Genomic DNA, 20,045 nt, shown 5'->3' with positions numbered 1-20,045 from the left:
AATAACTGTGTTTGCACAGTCCATAACAAGACAGCCATTTACTCAATCCAGGACTCAAAGTCAAGCCCTCTAAAGTTACTTAGGGGTAATTTTTACCATTGCCTTTCAATGACAGAAAGTTTGGTAATGGAGTATCAAAATAAACCAAATTAGAAGGAATTTCAGAAGGTGGAAACAGCTCTTTCCCTCCATCCTTCTCCCAACCTACCTCTACAAACATGGTCTTGTAATGTCTAAGATGAATGTCCAGAGAGGAAAAATAAGGACAGTTGGCTAGGTAAAATTTTAATCCCATAAAGGGAAAGCAAAGGTTTTGCTGTACATATTAACAGGGCAATGGATTTCTTAGGTTTTTCCTGGGGTAAATTTCAGCTAGACAGATTCAGAAACTCCCACAAAGAGCCCCAAGTATTTCAAAAGAGACACAGTAGGGAGGCAGTCTGCTACCAATGGGTCCAGAGAGACACCTGAGAACCTGACTACTTATCCACCAAAAAGGAGATAAATCTGACAGTGTTTTCCTTTCTGCAATTTTTGGTGTTAAATTGAGCACTGTTCTGTTCCTGCTTCACTACCCACAATCATGAGTACCAATGGCCACAAGGCTTCATGGGCTAAGAACTTTGCAAGTCTCATTCTGAGCTGAAAGAAATTATGTTTCAGAGACTTTCCTTAGCCTTGAAGTAGGGAATAACTTCAGAGCAGGAATTAGATTTAATTAAGCATATTCAGTACATCAGAATAAACTAATTTAAGAACAGTACATATTTGTTGTCAGTGGGTAGTATCCCTTTATAAGCTGCTGCTTAAAGCAAAGTATCACTAAGCACCACTTTAAGAAAAAAAAAAAAAAAAATTTGACCTTAGCAGCAGAGCTAATCTACAATTCACTGGAATAAATGAAGTACCTCAGTATGTGCTCAATAAAATCTTGGAGAGAAACAGAATGATGATACAAGGAGGGCAAGGCTACAAGTTTCAGTGAAAAGAGCCAGCACTGAACAGTGCATCACAGCAGGATGCCGAAGGACAACTCATTCTGCAGGGAACGAAGAGGTGCGAAGACTCTTGCCTCTTGCTTCATTTGTGCAGCAGTGTTGTGGTGTAACCTGGCAGGCAGCTCAGCACCACACAGCTCTTCACTCACTTCCCCACAGTGGGACGGGGGAGAGAATCAAAAAAAAAAAAAGATAAAAATGCACGGGCTGAAGTAAAGACAGTTTAATTCAGCTCCCTGTTTTATTTTTCATCATGATGTCCTATGGCATGAAATATCCCTTTGGCCTCTTTGTGTCCCCTCCCAGCTTCTTGTGCACCCACAGGCTATTTGCTCGCAGGGTGGTATGAGAAGCTGAAAAGTCCTTGACTTAATGTGAGCATTGCTCAGCCACAACCAAAACAGTGGCATGTTATCAACATTAATTTTCTCCTAAATCCAAAACATAACACCACAGCAGACACTATGAAGAAAATTAACTCTATTTCAGCTGAAATCAGGACAAGCAGTTCCCCAGAGGCCTCTGGGAAGCCCTTAAACATTCAGACTTTGTACGCGAATGCAAAAACACTTGCTATCAGCTGTAATCACTAGGATTTATCACTGAGGGAAAAATGTCTGAATGCCTCTGAGATCCAAGTCACAGGTCTAGGGCCAGGAACTGCTGGAGAAGCCAGCAGAGACTCATGTGCTTGTACATTAGGCTTTTCTCATTTATGAGCTTCACAGTTTTCCATGTATCCCACAAACTTCTCGTGAGCATCAGATGTACTATTGAGACACAAAGGACTGGATCGTCCTTAGTTATGCACCTTTTTCTCATTCTAACAAATTAATAAAAGTAAGGGGGGGAAACTGTTCATTGCCTGGTATAACAGACAGAAAACAGTAAGACAAAAAAGCACAAGTCCCTAAGAAGAACAACTTACAAACAATGAGACCGTAAACGCCATTACTGTTTCCAGACTAAAGGCATTGAGCTAAAATACCAGTGAGGACCCTTGTTATCCTTTTTCCACAGCACAAGCTTTTACCGGTTTCACGGATGAATTAAAAGAGTAGTATTGATCCACACTGGCTGTCCTTTTCAGTGCAAACATTGCACTGGACAGGCAGGCACACAGTGTTTCTTAGCTTCAGAAGAATATACAAGGCAGCATCCTTTTCTGCAGTTTATTCAGGGAAAAGGTGCTACTAAAATGTCATGCTGAAACCATCATTCAATGCTTGTCACAAGCTAAGGCTAAAACACCAAGGACTAACTTAAATTTGGGCTGCAGTAGTGAGTTGGTTATTGTCAAAATCAAAATCTAACTTATGGCTCTATTTGTTCTTCTTTCAATTGGCAATTAACCGAGTTCATAAAATTACGAAGGAGCTTTGGAATTGTAATCCAGTTAAATCAGCACTTACAGGGATTCAGATAAGTGAAGAATTTTAATTAAAAAAAAAAAAAAAAAGTACTGTAATAAAAGTCTTCTTTGGGACATCCTCCCCACCACTACCCTTTAAACATACTGATATACTGACTGACAGCAATCATACACTAAATTTATATTGTACATTTATCATCTCACAAACTACAAGGTTGATTCTTTTCCCACTAAAGTAAGAAGTGAGAATCCTCTTTCCCTTTGCAGCACTTTTTGCCCCTATATCAGGGAGATGTCTGTGCAGAAGTCTGCATGGCAGTTAACACCACTGGAAACAGCCTCAGCTCTTCTCAGCGCAAGGGGAGGAGGTAGAAGAGAAGCAAGGAGCAGCATGAAGCTATCAGAAGCACCTCCAATTTTTGGCAAACTATCCAGGCTGTGTCTTAACTCCTCCATGCAAATCAAAACTGTTCATAGATTTTTCCTGAGTTGGTTATCTGCCTCCCACAGGTAACTTGCTTGTAGTTACATCAACATCAGCAATCAATTTGTTAGGCTCAGAGAAAAATAAAATGCAGAGGAATATAAAATGCCCCCTATATGCGGCAGCAAATTGCTAATATAAAGTTGTACAACACTGTTACATAGAAGACACTTTTTTGTCCATAAATCTTGTATCATTTTATTAACTTTAAACTGCTGTGAGGCAGATGCCTTCAGCTCCGTGCTTTGGAAGCGGAACCTGAGACTTGAGGGGTGACCCGTTCAACATCACACAGCAGGCCAACATGTTCTCCTTCAACATCTCCAAATCTATAAAGTCTCTTTGCTTTGCTTTTTATGAGAACTGAAAGAGGAGAGAGACCAGCAACCCTCTGCACAGGTTGAGCCCCAAGCCTGTCATTAGAACAGCACTGGGCTGGAATGAATAAGCACATTGATGAATTAACCAGTTCTTAAGATATCAGCTGGCATCTAAATTGCTTGTCCACACTGATGAACAAATGACAAAAATGTGCAAAAGTGGAGGAAAGAATAGGGAAGCAAAATTCTTTCTAACTCAGATGATAAGTAACCTGTCCTCCTTAAACCCACCACACGTTGTTCTCTCCATGTGCAGTTAGTTGGTTCCCTCCCCATCCCCCACCTGGAAAAAAATAAAATAAAATAAAGGGTCATCTATTAGTCTTTACTCCAAGACAACCTTCTTCAGAGCACATGTGACTCCAACAAAGTCGATGCATCTTCAGAGCACACACACCTTGCCAGCACAATCTGCTGGGCAAGAGGGGACAACTACATTTCATTTCTTGCTGCTGCTGAATCAGAAATATGTGGCAGAACAGATATCAGTGAGGGAAACAATTTAGAGTAATTAAACTGAGTGAAGCCTTCCACTTCCAGTCCTCTACACCAATGTTACTAAGAACTTACCCACATAGATGATCATGCTTGCTTCAGATTTATCCTGGCTCCTTGCAGAGCAGTGCATGAAGTTCAAGGTCTCAGGCTTTATCTGTAACACTGCAAATGACCCGATTCCAGAGCAAAGAAAGCTCCAGAACAAGAACATTGGCCACATTGGATTTAAGGTAAAAACCTAATCTTTCCAGAAGACAAATCTATTTTGAAAATAGGATGAGTGTAGAATGAGCTCTCTCAGAAACTAAGGACCAACACAGTCAACACCATCTTCCTTTCCAAGCAAGATACATATTTCAAAGGCATCCCTTGTAGAGCAGAATAATAAATAAAAATAAATATAATAATAATAAATTCAAGCATCAGATACAGAATTTATTTTCAAGAAAAAAAAAAAAAGAGCAAGTTATCCACAAATAAGAGATGACAGCAGTTTAACACACTATTGTTAGGACTCTAGATATATTATGAATGATAGGAAGACAAGACAGAATAGAACAGATTCAAATAAAATGGGAAATAGAGTATAAAGGGCAGAAGTGTTATTAAAATATGGAAAAAATAAAAGGGCCCAGAGGGAAATGATGGAAAAGAACAAATGGTGGAGAAGCAAATTGGGGTCATGGCTTGGAGCAGCTGAACACCTGGCATCATCTGGTGCAGAACCATTGACTGTAACAGGTCAAGGACTGCTGCTCTCAGCTGAGGGTTTGGCCCTCTGCACTGAACCAGACAGAGGCAATCAAACAGGCCTGGCCTTCTGGGGGTGTTCCACCCTCAGGAAATAAAGAGGCGACACAGGAAGAGAATAAGGATGATTCCACAAATGACAAAGGAGAAAGCAAAGTCTAGACAAGGAGAAAGAAGCTAAACAGAAAAGAATGGAAGGAGAACAAGAAAGAAGAACAAAGAGATGGGGCAAAAGAAAGATAAGAAGCAAATATCCACAGGTTAGTGGAATACCTTTCATTTATTCATGAGCACTGTTTTATTATGTGTCCTTGGCAGACATCCCATAACTGAAAATTTGCAAGGCAGAGAATGATGCGAGTTTAGAGACTTGAGCCTCGTTTCTAGTCATTAGCCTTGGGCAGGTCTTTTTAATATACGCACCCCAGTAGCAAGTAAACAAGTTCTTTAAATCAAGAGCCTTTTGACAGGAGGCGCACTGTAAACAAATGGACTTAGCCACAGCCAGAGAGGGATTTCGGGAGAAAAGGCAATAAGTAAGCCTGGCCACAACCTGTTCATGAGTAACAAAGAGGACAGACAGGCTGTTGGGAAAGACATTGCCCAACAGGCTGTACTCTGCTGCTCACTCTGACCCTAGCTTGTGTCAGAGCATCTGTCTTTCATGCATGCTCCTGGCTAACTGGCATTTATTTTACCTGGGAGTGTGCAGAGCTCAGCATGCCCAGCTGGCACAGAGGAGGGATGCTTGCAGTGCGCAGCCCAGGAACGGTGGCAGCGGTGTTTGGCAGTTGTCCCAGCACAGAGGCAGGCACCGTGTCCAACACCAGCTTCGCTGGGGGCTCCGCCAGAAAAAAGTGCTCACCCCTGGCACATGCATCAAGGCTGAATGGGGAAAGCCCAGCCATCTCCATTCCCCATATGGGTATAAGGTGCCTCCACAGCTTGGTTCAGTCGCTGCTGAACTTCACTTTGCATTAAGGCTGAGCCTGCCCCATAGTCCTGGCACTAACAGTTAATGGCAGGTTTTACTTTGCCTGTAGCTGTAGTTCCAGAACTAAGGTGATATCAGTGCCTTAATACTGATTTATCATCTGTTCAGGTTTGAGGTGCTTATATTCTTCTTGCCCTGGGGAATTTGCTAAGTCCTAGAGAGGATGAGCAAAGAAATACTTTACTTAGAACCTCTCTGTTTGTTCAAAGGACAAGATGTTTTAAGAAAATATCCAACCCCACCAGCCTTTGGAATAACTCTAAGGATAACACCAGAGTTTGCATCAGTGCAACTGAAAACCTCTATTTGTGCTTTTTCCTTTGCCTTTTGCTTTTACAAATGGGGAGCTGAAGGGCTCCTGCCATTTTTGTGGGTTGTCTTAGTGCTAAGCCTGGTAAGACACAGATCTTTAGATATTGTGTTCAAGGAGAAAAGTCTCTTCAAAAATAGCATTGATGTCTTCTGCTATAAAAACATATAGGTTTTGCTTATTTTAAGATCAATATAAACAAATCATTTCAGCCTGTATAAAGAATGCCTAACAGAAAAAGTTAGGAACCAGGAAATTTAGATATTATTTCTGTACCTTTCCGATTTTTTCAATTCCTGCAATTGAAAAAAAAAATGGAAAAAATGTTAGTGTTTCTTTATAAAAAAATAAGTGTTTTGAAATTGACAGATAACAAGCACCACACAGAAGCTAGGTATGAATATTGTCAGTTAAAGCTTTTTTATCATCATTTAGCTACCTACTTATATATAAATCATTTACCCAATTTCAGAATATAAAATCCTCTTTGCCTATCCACAGTGCTGTCTCAGCAAAAGTTTGGATACAGAATCCACAAAGTTTTTTCATCGTTAACCAATTGTCTCCCATTGCCCCAAGTACTACTTCTATTAGTGGAATTTAGAAAAGTAGAGGGCAACAAGAAGGGGATGAAGTTCTCTATTTTTAAAAAACAAACAAACAAACAACAAACATTCTCATCACAAATGATTACAGATCTCAACATCACTGCAATTGGCAACTTCCACCTAGTAGTGAATAACAAATATAGCCCACAAAGTTTAAGCTAGTAACAAATACAGCCCACAGTATATAGCTCACTTCTGCTACCCTTTAAACCTAGGACATCAACATTAATCAAGTCCTGCCAAAACTGGGGCTGATTTAACCCTAACTGCTTTGAGCAGAGAAAGATTTTGGAAATCTTTGGAAACTGAGGAAAGTAAGAAAGCATGACTCAGGACATGCCTCTGAAAATGAGACCTTCTCAAGATATCATAGACTCCCAGGATTCGACTCGCACACACACCCCAAAAACCCTGGCTCCTGCACAAAGTGTACTCCTGCCTCCTTGATTCTCCTAGGATGTTAGTCTGAATAACTTATGCCATCTATTGGCCTAGACCTGCGACAGATGCTCTGAGGAGAACTTTAATTCTGGGAAAGTGACTGTGTTAAAAGGGATCTGACAGTAGATCTGTAAATTCTGCTAATGGAATCAATACACTGCCGCTGCTCAGATCTTGAGGTCTACCTTCTCCAGCAGACGTGCTGCTTCAGAGCCCAGCTCCCAGAAAAACCAGCAGTTGTGGTCTGGTTCAGGCAAAAAAAAAAAAAAAAAAGAGATGGCATTGGCATAGGGCTAGCACACACTGCCAAGAAAAGCCAGAAAATGAGCAGTGAGGATTTTCACTGTCTTACAGAAGCATGTAAGAAAAGTCTTTATTATAAGAGAAAGGCCCTTCAAAATTCCATTGGATCTAAAACCAGGGAAACTATCTCCAACTTACTAAGTCTGCTTTAAACCAGCCACGCAGTGAGAAGCCACTTCTCTCGCCTTTCTGTACCCACACTGGCTACCGCAGTGATTTAGGGCTCCTCCAAGCGAGTTTACTTTTTTATCTAAATGTGTTTTTAAAAGGCAAGGCAGAACTCTGCAATGCGAAAGGGACGCAGAGCCATCTCTATTGATCCGCTCCCTCGCAAGCCATTAGGAAGCACCCGCGGAGAAGTCGGCGAGGAAACACGCGGCCGCCCCGGCATCGCCTCGTCCCCTCCGCGGCTCCAGAGTGGCCCCCACCTCCGGGGCTGCTTCTTTTGGGGGGGACGGATTGCTCCGCGAGCGACTTCGGAGGAGCCGGGGCTCCCCAGTACTAGCTGCAGCATCCCTCCTCCTCATCCTCCTCATCCTCCTCCTCCTTCTCCTCCCCCGGCTGTTTGCCCCGCAAAGCACAAGGAGAACCCGTCGCACCTCCGGCACTGATCTGTGCCATGCCATGCCATGCCATGCCATGCTGTGCCGTGCCGTGCCGTGCCGTGCCGTGCCGTGCGGAGCAGTGCGGAGCCGTGCCATGCTGCCTACCTGGAGCTGCCCGGCTCCTCTGCTTGCCCCGCCGGGCTCCGCCGGGCTCCGCGCAGCGGGCGGTGGGAGGGGAAGGGAGGCGGCAGCGGGCGGGATCAGGCGAGTCCCCACCCCGGCCCCAGGAACCCCCCAGCCCCCCCCTCCGGAGCCCGGTTCCCGTCCCGGAGCCGCAAAGGGACCGGCACCTTCCCGGCGGGGCAGCTGGAGCCGCGCTGCTGCCGGCTACGGGGGTCCTGGGGTGGGGGGGGGCAGCACTGAGAGCGGGGGACATAAATTGAGGCCGGGGGGGTCCTGAACTGACGCTGGGTGGTCTACACTGAGACCAGGGAGTCCTGCACAGCGCCCCAGGGGTCCCGCATTGAGACTGGGAGATCCCGCACTGAGATCAGGGGGTCCTGCTTTGCACCCAGGGGTCCCTCATGAGTGCTCACGGAAAACCACTGTGGAGGTCCTGCTCCTCTCCCAGAGAGCTCCTGCTTTTTCCCCGTGTGCCACACCGCACCCGTGGGGTCCCGTCCCTGAGGCACGCGTGAGGACCTGCCCGTGCCACCCACCGAGCAGTGCCCCCCGCTCCCACAGCCCAGGAGCGGGGAGAGGGGCAGCCAGTACGGCAAAGGGGACAATGCCGAGGCTGCCTCTGGAGTCCCTCCAGTATGGGCTGCGGGGCTCCCACCTTCCTGCTTTTGGGCACCGCTGGTGGTGACAGCACCCCGACAGCACAAACGGCATCGATCTGCTATCGATTTGCTGCCACCAATGTGCTCAAGGGGAGAATGGGTGGCTTCGCCTCAAGGTTCTGCAGGGGTTTCTCTTGGTGTCCTGTCCCCAAATCTGTGTTCGGTCTCATTTCTGCCTTAGTGAAAGCCAAAGCGTAACAAGAAGTCAGGCCTGCTCGGACCATACACAACAGAATATTTGGGCAACCCCACCAGTGTTCCTTGGATTGAGGAGATTGTGCCTTCGCTTTCTGTACTTTTCATAAACTTTTCCAAACTTTTCATCAAAAAGAACCTTGAAGACATCAACATTACCGTAACCTATTTCAGGATTTTTGGGGAAAAACAAAAACAAACAAACAAACAAACAAACAAAAAACTCCATATGTTTTTTTTTTTTTTTTTTTTTTTTTTAATTAATCCCTCTTTAAAATTAAAAAAAAAAAAAAAAAGAAAAGAAAAGTCACAAAATAATGTGATTATGGCAAACATTCTTTTTTCCTTTTTCTTTTTTTTTTTTTTTTTTTTTTTTTTGTAGAATTCATTACATGTTTTAAGCCAAAGAATTCAATTTAACAAGGTTGTTCAAGAATAACCTCTTGCTGTCAAGTGAACATAAATACTCACCATGTTACTGTGTTCCTGGTGATAATTTTGAAGTCTTACAAGTGCACTGAGCAGTGAAAACTGAGGAGAGTGGTGATCCTAAGACAATGTATTTTTCTCTGGTTGTGTTTTCTGGTGTTCTCTTAAGTTGCTATTGCTGTGCAGAAAGGGTTCTTTTTCTTCCATGTCATGGTATATATTTGCATTAATAAAAACTTGTTTATCATCTTCCTGTTCCATTAATCAGAGAAGCTTTAATCACCGCAGAATATGGCTTGCCCAGAAATTATATGAACCCGTCAGTGCTATGCACAGCAATCTGCATTTCTGCTATATGTTATTGGTTTTTTGTTTTTTTGTTTTTTTTTTTTTGAAAAGCCTAATTCACCAGCAGTGTATTAAGATCAAAAGCAATGACCTGCACAGAATGACATTTAGTTACAGAAAGTTTGCAAGAAATTAAGGGGCTGAGTGCAGAGTGACTTTCTCAGAACTATCCAAATACAAGAATATGAATGGAATTCTTCTTGAAGGCAAATGAGGTCATCTCAGTGGATCATGTAGAGATCTCAGCATAAAATTTGAAAGATTGTGCAGAAGTACTGTCACTGACTTTGGAAATGATACTGCAGCACAGCAGCCCATCAGATGGTTACAAAACCTGAGTCATCACAGGTGAGATGCTGGAAACTGCCCAGGAAGGGGAGCAGCTGCTCTCTGGGCTGCAGGGGCATCTAACACCTGCTGAGATCTGTGATAGTAAAGGGGGATGTGGTGGGCTCATTGTTCAAGTCTACAGTCCTGGTGATCCCTGCCCTTAGCCACCATTGTAGCCACTGGATACCTCTCATGGTTTTGGTCTGCCCACCACAGAGGGCAGAAATGTGCTGCCTTGGCATCTCACCCAGCCTGCCAAGCCTGAACCTGCATTGCCATAAGTTGCAGCTCCTTACATCAGCGTGATCTTGCACTGCTCTTTTCTGGATGACAGGCCCAGCCCCTGGGGGCAGCACATCTAGAAATGTCAATTCTCTCCTCCCAGTGTTTTGCAGATCCAGACATCTTCTCTTCTTCATCTGCATCAAGAAGCATCACAAGACTAAGGAATCACATTTATTTTTGTATTTGATGCATCATGGCTTATTTCCACATAAACAGTGCTTGAGCACTGATCTGTCTGAAGGAGCATCTTCCCTTACAGAGCAGTTTTTTCATGTGCTTCCACTAAACCACAACTCCCCTAAACTCTGATCATGCTGTTACATAGAGGGCTGATTTGAGGTTTTTGGCAGGTTTCTACATCTTCATTTGAAAACATGCCCTGGAATTTGTTTGTCTTGCTCATCTGGAAAAGGAGAGAGGTCATTTCTAGTTTCCTGATGCAGTTAAATTTATTGGCAGCTGATGGTGGTGGTGGGCATGAACTCAACTGCTAGCAATGAGGAAAAGAGACGGAGGGAAATCTAGGCTGTTAACACTGTCATCGTTGTTGCTCTGTAGAGGTTTATAATATTGGAAAATGGGGTTAATTGTTGCTTTCTGGCTTAAAAGGATTGTACGATGAAGACTGCTAGGATAAGTGGCATATATAAAGCTGGCCCACATTATCTTGTAATCTAGCCAAAGGTCAAACAGAAAGATTTGTATTCTGAAACAAATCATTCTAAAGTGCCCAGGCTAGTTTTTACAAGTTTTAACTCCCTCAAAGCTACTGGTAATAAGTTAACTTAACTTATTAACTATTAAGTTAACTTAATAAGTACTGGTAATAAGTTAACTGTTGTTTTAAATCCCTATTAAGATGAGAAGACTTTCACCAGTAGGGGGAATGGAGTGAAAAGTTTGCACTAGCAAACATATGGTTGCACACTGGAAGCAATTGTGACCCCTGTAAAATGGCTTACATCCTTTTTATGGCTCTCTAAAGCATGCAGTGATCCCGTTCACAGTCAGGCTGCCACTGGCTAATCTGAACTGGAAACAGCAATGCCTTGAGCACTGTTGTGCAGGGGTTTGTGGTGTTTATGTAATTCTGCCATCCCTAGGGGCTGGCCATTTTTTCCCCTATTTGTTTTCTTCCCTGAATTGCCTTCATTCAACCAAATTCTGTCAACACTTACACCAGTGGGACCCTATTAAAGGCAAATGGGCTCAATGTTCTTCCTTCACAAATGCTCATAATTTAAACTGCACAGCTGTGGGACAAAGTAGGAGTCACTCTGCCTTAGGTACTTTCTTGGGGAGAAAAAAAAATAAATTACAATGGCAATTCCTCTGTCAGCAAGAGCTGAATCTGATCTGTTCTGCTCACTACAATCCCACTCACTCTGCTCCAGCCTCCAAGGGGACACGTGGGACAGGGACTGTGATGTTTCTTCCACACCCTGCAGCACTTGCTGATGCACAGCCACAGCCACCACACCAGTCAGCACAGGAAATTGTCACTTGCTGCAGAAGAACCCCTATGAATCACAACTTTTCACTTTCCCATTGACTTACACATTTTTGAGTGCAGGATTTCAGGTTTCTGGCTGGATGCAAATTGTTTCCTTCAGTTCAGTTTTACTTGTGGTTTGCACCACTCCACATAGTTTTTGTCCTCCCACCCACAAAAATCAGAGGAACTACTTCTATAAGATCATGTTTTTACATTGTCACAAGTGAGAGGTAGATTAGGAAAAGAGCATTTCTATACTTGTGTTTGTGGCTTCAGTCTGGGGACTATGATCCTTTGAATTAAGTAAATTGGTATGTATTTATTATGTTTGCTATTGAGTTCAGGCAGACAAACTTTCTTCATAAATGTGTGGAGTTCCTCCCTATTTAGTTTGAGAAAGTATTTTCATACAGTACAACACAGAACTTTCAAACCACTAAATTGCATATTTCCAAGATGAGAAAGTATTTCCAAAAAGATATTTTAAAGGGTTTGTTAAACTGTGACTGGATGAAAAGTTACATCTCCTGCAGAAGCAGAATTTGGAGCTCAAGAGTTTTTACTGTTTTTTTTTTTTTTTTTTTTTTTTTTTTTTTTTTTTGTGAGTTTTTGTTTGTTTGCTTGTTTGTTTAGTGCTGAGTTTGCTAGTAAACTCAGAGGAGAACACTGCTAGTATTTGAATTTAAAAGCATCTGTAATTGTTTCTAGGAATATGTGAAGAATCCCAGACCTTCAATCAAGCAGAAATTCATCTATGCAAGTTATTCACTGGTTACAGGGTTTTTGGCACATTCCTTAGGTAGACAAGTCAAAGGTATGTGTGCATGGAGCATCTTGCATTTGTAGAAAGTATGTCTTCCGTTTATTCTGAAAACATATTAATGCAGAAGCTTGTTTAATAAAAGGTGATGAACTGCAAATTACTGAATTCACTGAGATAGATAGGAAGTTGCTGGTACTGTTCCTAACTCAACCTAATCTGAAATTACAATGTGACATCCAGTAGAATAGGTCAAAAGTAGGACCATGACAGTACAATATATAAATGACAACTCACGTGGAAATGTTGATTGCAGAAGCTATCATTACACAGGCTACTAATACAGAAATTACACACTGGATATATAACCTGGCTTGCCTGTCATAACTGATTTTTTGCTTAACAAGAAATTCACTGGGCTTTACAATATTTTTCCTTTCTTAAAGGAATAGTGTGAAAGAATAGCTATAGAGATAAAAGAAGATGGGATCTACCAGTGAGAGAAACACATGTTAAGAATGGTGAAGGACCATATGCAATCTTTTATTTCTCCTACAGGTTTATAGAGGGTTTGGGGGTTGTTGTTTTATTTGGGCAGTGGCGAAGGTATTTTCTGTTTGTTTTTGTTGCTGTTTTGGGGGTTGGGATTTTATTGTTGTTTCTGTTTTTTTTTTTTTGTTTGTTTGTTTGTTTTTTAATTGCTATTTCTGATTGTTTTTGTTTGTTTGTTTGTTTGTTTTTTGTTTTTCTTAGGAAGATGAAACAAACCAGGTTGCCCAGGGAAGTGATGAACTTCGTCTCTGCGGTGTTTAAAGAACGTTTGAAAGTGGTGCTTAGGGACATGGTTTAGTGGGTGACATTGGTGGTAGAGGGACAGTTGGACCAGATGATCTTGAAGATCTTTTCCAACCTTAATTATTTTATGATTCTATATTAACAAAAGAACACCGGGGCTTTTTCTCTTCAATATTCTTTCTCTTCTCTTTCCTTCTTTATTTCTCCTTTGCTGTCTTTCTTGGTTTTCAACTGCATTGTTATTCAGTGTTACTAAGGCAGTCCCTTAGGAGTCTCAGTCTAGGCACATAACTTCATTTTGGTAGATGTGATACAATCAAGTACAAAGGAAAAAATTCCTAAAGATTGGATAATACAGACAGGTCTATAGAGAGAAGAAACTGAAAATCAGAGTTTGGAAGCTGAGGTAATACTAAAATGAATGGAACAATATGAAAGTTATAGTGGTGTTTCAGTTTCCTTGTCTGATATTTTAAACCTTTTCTTCTATTTCTTTTCAAATCTATAATAGTTTTTCTCTTCTATTTCGACTTTCTTTTCTTACCTTTTGGGGATTTGTCCTTACTTTACATTTCTGATCACTTCTGAAGTCCTTTAAATGTCCATTTCTCTGTCTGGCCATCAGTCACCAGCTGTGTGGGTGAAAGATAGAATTGCAAAGATTTTCTTCAACACTTAAGGCCAGGAATCAATATTGCTATATAGGCATATAGCTCAGATTATTGAGATGTAAGGGTATTTACATCTGAAAGCATTCCACCATGTTCTTCTAATGAATAATGAAAGCAGCTGTATAATTATTGTGGGTCTGGGTCAGCCAAATAAAATCTTTGGATTGTATGAAACGACTACAACAACTACTACTTCTTCATTACTATCCTGTGTTTACTTAATGTGTTTGGGAAAAATAAAAAATAAATTTAAAAAAGAGCACTAAAAGCTTAGAATTTTGTCTCCATTTGGAAAGTTTCTAATCTAAAGGATTTATAGATGCAGACTATTGACACAGTTATTGTATAAATTCCAAAGAAGTTCAATGCACAAGTCTTTCAATGCTGGAGATACTGCATTTTAGTAAAATGATATGAAGCTCATCCATGTTCATGCCTCCAAAGTCTGGCTTACTTTTCACACTGAATGTACCTTTTTGTGGAGTTTTTCTGCCTTTTTCTGAATTTTTTTGGATGCAAGCAAACTCTATTTCATATAGTTGTATTAACAGGGCATAACATGATAAAGTTGTGCTTAAACTGCTTAAAGTTGGGAGCCATTTCACATCCAACAGTTCAGATGCACCAAGGAGATAAGCCTTTTGTTGAATCCACCTGCTCATAGTTATCAGTAGTAAGAATAGAGAGAGATCATCATAATAATTGGTCACAGCATGATGATGAGCCATCAGCAGAACATGGGCATAAAAAAATAACCACAATATTTTCAGTAGAAATAGAGCAGCACTTGCATCACCATATATATTCCAGTGAAACCTCATTTGTATTCAGCTCTGATAACCCATATTACATAAAAATACGTCAAACTGGAATAGATGTTACTTGAATGTTCACAGGAGTGGAAAGTCAAGCCTAATAGATGGCATGAGAAAGACTCAGATGCTTCACTCTATAAAATGAAGAGTAACAGTGAGAATGCTTTCTCTCTTTAAAAATGGGGAATAAAATCAACAAATAAGAATAATTTAGGTTCAAGAGCTGTACTGGTACAAGAACAAATCAATATAAACTGCCCAAGAACACAATCTGGATAAAAATTAAAACATCCCCAAACATATAAGAAATAAAGATCTGGAACATTCTCTCACTGGGGAGTCTGATGAGCAAAAATGGGATTGTTTTGGAATAGGTTTTAATCACTTCATGAAAATGATCGTATAGAGGATTGCCTGTTATAGTGGGAGAGAAAGTACATGGATTTATGGACTCATAAACTTCTTCCCAGACCTGAGATTTTCAGGACACTGCTGCAAGCAAATGTGGAAATCAACTAAATCAAAATAGTAACATTTAATATTTGCATAAAGGAAGCTGTGAATAGTTATCCTGATCAAAACCCCTTTTAATACTATCTCTATTTTCTGACAGTGATTAGAATCTGATGCTTTAAGACCTGCTTCCTTTAGAGACAAACATCTATTTATATGTCCAGTTTGAATGTAGAAATACTAGATGAACACAGATGCAAGCAGTGCGTCTGATGAAGCTGGGATTACCAAAGTAAAAACAGATGGGCCAATTATAAATCAGCTGTGGAGCAACCTGATTGCTTAATGGAAAGATATATGAAATCCACAGCGAGTTTAGGTTTAATGGCACTGTAACATCTCTTTGTACAAATGAAATAAATGTACAGGACCTGGTAAAATACATATCTGGATGAATTATGAAATTTCTAACACAGTACCAAAACCTGATATCTTTGACCCCTAAAGGTATATTTGCTGGATGATCCTTATAACACTCAGATTTTTCCAGATATATGAGTTAAAGTAGTTGCAGCAGAAACCGTTACTTTATTAATACTTCCTTGAACACCAGCCACTGTTCTTTGCCTTGCAAGAGGAAAAAACAACAGTCATTGTCTTAAGGAGCCGAAGACATTCAAAGCTCATAGTGCTTTCTCAAAAGAAAATCAACTTAACATCACTGTTGATTTCCAGTCCTGTGCTTTAAAGAGACTGCAAAGGACTTTAAAGCAAACTGCTTTACAGGATTCACTCACTACATGGAGGAGCTCTAAAAGCAGTCCTAGGACATCCTGTGGACTAAGCTGTAGCATTATCAGGCTGACAAATAGTTTTAAGAGCTTCATCTGTACTTCTATACAGTGCTTCTATGTTAGAGTGCTGCTCTTTAATTTAAAAATAACATTGGAACATAACAATCCCTTCAACTTACGTAAAATAAAAAATTATTACTAAGTTTACCACAGTTTTATTCTCAAGCCATAGTAGTCCTGTCTATAATATGTCTAAATTCTGGAATAGCGTATGTTGCTTATGTTATGGCAATTGCACTGTAACAAAAAAAAAAAAAAAAAAAGTCAAGCCACTATTTGACAACTCTTCCACTTGCTTTTCACCTGCTGTAAGAGTCAGGACTCAGGACTCTCTTGGTAGTCTTGCTTGTGCTGGGTAATATCAGAAAGTTAGGTTTGCAAATGGACCTGCAATTTCGGCACAGTAACATAGCTATTTTATGAACATGAAAGGATATGAAAAATCTAAACCATAATTTTCAGGCCCCTCTCACAGTTGCATGCCATGCTCAAATCACAATTTATAAGTATCTCACGTAAGTGTTCTGACTGCACCCATGTTGCCTAAGTTTGAGAAAGGTGTAAACCACACTCTTTACTCTTCAAGGCTGCCAGAACCTGCCTCTCTGCAGTAATTGGAAGTAACTGAAGTAACTGGTCAAAACATCTATTGTGCTGAAATGCATTGTCTGACAATCTGCTGAAAGTAACAATATGTCTTCTCCATACATGATCCCTCCCCCATGTCAAAACAGCCCACTTCCTCTCCTTGTGTATGGTTGTACCAGCACTAATTAAGAACTGTAAAAATATGTTTCTTTCTAATGGTGGTGCAGTTATTCATTCCATGACATTATCCCATAAATAGTTGAAATGATGCTCCTGTGGAGGCAGCACCTTGCAGCATGAAGACACTAAAGTTCACCCAGAGCATGAGAGCCAAGCTGGGAAGACATAGAGGCAATGTTGCCCCTGTGAGCAACACATAGTCAAACCATAGCCTAATCTGAAAGCTGTTAAAAAACTTTTCTAACTAAGCTACACTAAAAGAACCCCTGAACTCCACAAGAACTTCTGATTTTGCATACATTCTACAATCTAATGAACGAAATTACAAGTAGAACATATGCAAAGACAATTGGACATGTGATACTAATCTTGTCCTGAAACACCAAAAAGATGTTACCAGTATCTACTTATGCCATAAGTTTGTCTTCTTTGTAAAATACTTAAACTAGGGCCAATTCTCCCTGCAGTTACCAAAGGCTATATAAATACAGACTGATTATATTTAAAATAATGCAGCTACAGTAAAGCACAAGTGATCTTCCATGATCTTCCACCTTCTGTAGTGTATGAGCAATTTACAATTTTTTTTATATCTTGCCTAACACTTCTATGAAGCTTTATTAACCCTGTTTTATGAATGGAAGACACAGATGCATATGTTTTATGAGACTTCCAAAAACATTTGAAAATTTGAAGTAGACATTCCTAATCTATGAGAGACTGATTGGTATTTATTCACAATTCATCACACAAAATGGGGATATACCAGGTGACCATCTGCATATCTTTCATAGTCCTAAGTAAAGATCACTGGACTCTTTATGGTTAGAATCTGTTTCCACAGAAGACATTATTTCTGGCAAAAAAACAGGGCTGTCCCCAAACCATTATGAAAAGTGCTGTGAGACCTTTAACTTAACATTGGATGCCTGCCAGTTCTGGATAGAGATGTGTCATCTGAATTTGAATTATCTTCTTCCCCAGAGGCAATAAGAAGTTCTACCTGCAGAGCAAAATAGATAAACACTGATGCAATTGAATACATTTCCAAATTTCTAAATAAACCAATCAATAACAATAAAAAAATAAGCTTCAATGTTTACAATGTGCTGGGAACACAGAGAACTTCCTCCTCCACGCTTGGAGAACCTTCTCCATAGGTCACTGAAATCAAATACAAAAAAGTTATTATCCATTCAAGACTATAGCACAAAAATATTGAGATGTCAATAAACAAGTATAGAACCGTATTTAAATAAATTACAATTAGATTTACAAATTAGTTATAAGGATGCCTGCAAAGATCATTCTTCTCTTGGTTCTATATCACTTCATTTGGACTGCTAATAAGACTATTGGAATATGGAATTACTTAACAGACAGAAAAAATCTGTTTATTTACTGGAGATAACATGACATTTTCACTTGCTATTTCTGTTGCTACATATTCTAATTTGGACTGGTGCATGGACTTGCACCAAAGAAAATTTCTTCTTCCTTATAACACTGAAGACTTACTTTAAGATAAATAAAACATGTTGTAGGATATTATACACTTTACATAAATAACAGAACATATAGGATTACAAATGAGTAAAGTAGTGACTATTTTATACCAGAGAAATGTTTGAAGTGGCCAAAGAAAAGTGGTCTGTATGCCTGTAGGAAGAGAAGAAGCATGGATTCTGACCATAGGCCTGGTCAGGTTCTTCAGGATCACAGGAAACATCACTGAAACTAAAGATGAGCTAAAAATACAAGATTATATCTGTGTGACCTATCCGCATGGCAGTATCTACTTTATGTGTCCATTACTTTGAGGGCTATAAATGTACAATAGCAACTTCAAATACAGACAAAGGGAAAGAATGGGAGTGAAGACTAAAATCTCTGGTTTATATTTGAAACAGAACTAGATCACAGATTGTATTTTCAATTTAAGAACAAGTAATTCTTTCCTTGTTTATTACAGACATCAAGTACCCATATATAACAACATATAGACAAAGACAGGGTTGTACAGGGACAGCAATTATTAATGGACATTATGGGATGACAAATAAAGAGCTAGCTCAAAAATGGTATTCATTGCACACAGATGTCTGGACCATGGGCAGATGTCTTAAATTGTCTACACAAAGCGCTTTTGTACTATCACAGTAATCTAAATTGCTTTGCATTTGGTTCCAGATATTTCCACAGATTGTTCTCCACTGCATATAAATTCCTACTCTGAAATTCTAACTGGACTTTAAGGGCCAGATTACTTCCTGGTGTAACTCTTTGTCTTAGTTTGTCTTAGTTTTATTGAGCCAAGTTGATGCAGCCAAACTTTTAAAATGGTACTCCTAATTATAGGAAATCTCATAACTAACTCCATAGGTTATGGTCCTGGTTCAGAAGAGGGCTTCCACTGCCCTTGAAACACCACGTTGAAGGAGATAACACAGAAAGCACAAGCAGAAAGAAGGTGGGGTGGAAGCATGGCCTTGTGTGTGCTCTGTGTGCAAACCACCACGTACTTCACAACTCAGTATGCTCATGGTTGACACTCCTTGTGGGGAGGCTTGCTTCAAGTCTCCTTCTGTACCCTATTCAGAGAAGAAAGAACCGTCATAGCATGACTTAAAAAAACTTTAGCTCAGGACATTTGTCCTCTTAAACCTGTTGGTCCCCAATTTTATCTGTGAGTTGCAATTTTATCTGTGAGTTAAAATGAAAATAATTACTGCCCTTAAATATGGGAGAGCCCCAGGGAAGCCACCCATGCCACCCATCTCTGAGACAGATGGCTTTCTGACTCTCCAGGGATCTTAGCTGTACTGTACTCCGAGAGCAGGACTGTACCTAGCTGAAAATCAAGACAGTGATTGTTTAGGAAATCATTCTTATCCCCAGAGGAGTCATATCTTGCAGCAGAGACAGCCCAGACTAAGTTGCTGAGTTCTAGTTAATGGCTTCATTCTATCTAATGTGTCTGTTCTTGTAGATATTGCTTACAGATAAAGTGTGTGTTTTCTGTCTTCCCATTTATTTATTTATTTATTTTTCATGGAAAATATTTGAATTAGTCGAGCGTATAAACATACTGTCTAGGAACAGATTCATGGGAGAAGGAGGATATAGAGTGAGACAGATAGGATAGTTCATTTAATAACTATTATTCTGCATTGCAACCCTGTGAAGAAAATGAATAATTAATTTTCCAGTGGGCATTTTACAAGGGTCACTTTACAAGGATGCGACTGCAAAATCTCTCTCAGTTTTATTCTTCTTATTAGCAATGAGTTATCTATCACTTAATCTGAGAAGCACTGTGACT

At 40.3% G+C, this 20,045-nt stretch overlaps 1 protein-coding gene across 4 annotated transcripts in view; it reads right to left on the bottom strand.

The window, feature by feature from the left end:
* KCNS3 (potassium voltage-gated channel modifier subfamily S member 3) overlaps window positions 1-7,986 on the bottom strand; it is a 42,566-nt gene extending 34,580 nt beyond the window's left edge. For 2 of the 4 annotated variants that reach the window (XR_011095396.1, XM_068678662.1), the window contains exons 1-2: window positions 7,849-7,912; window positions 6,063-6,082 (exon numbers count right to left, since the gene is read on the bottom strand). The gene's annotated coding sequence lies outside the window, so the exon portion shown is untranslated. Of the gene's footprint in view, window positions 1-6,062; window positions 6,083-7,020; window positions 7,080-7,848 lie in introns of all 4 variants that reach the window. The other 2 variants (XM_068678664.1, XM_068678663.1) reach the window with 2 other exon arrangements.
* Window positions 7,987-20,045: the final 12,059 nt, after the last annotated feature.

The sequence above is a fragment of the Anas acuta genome, chromosome 3 (genome assembly GCF_963932015.1).
Source record: "Anas acuta chromosome 3, bAnaAcu1.1, whole genome shotgun sequence".
Lineage (NCBI taxonomy): Eukaryota > Metazoa > Chordata > Aves > Anseriformes > Anatidae > Anas > Anas acuta.
This window is presented reverse-complemented; position numbering and strand designations above follow the sequence as displayed.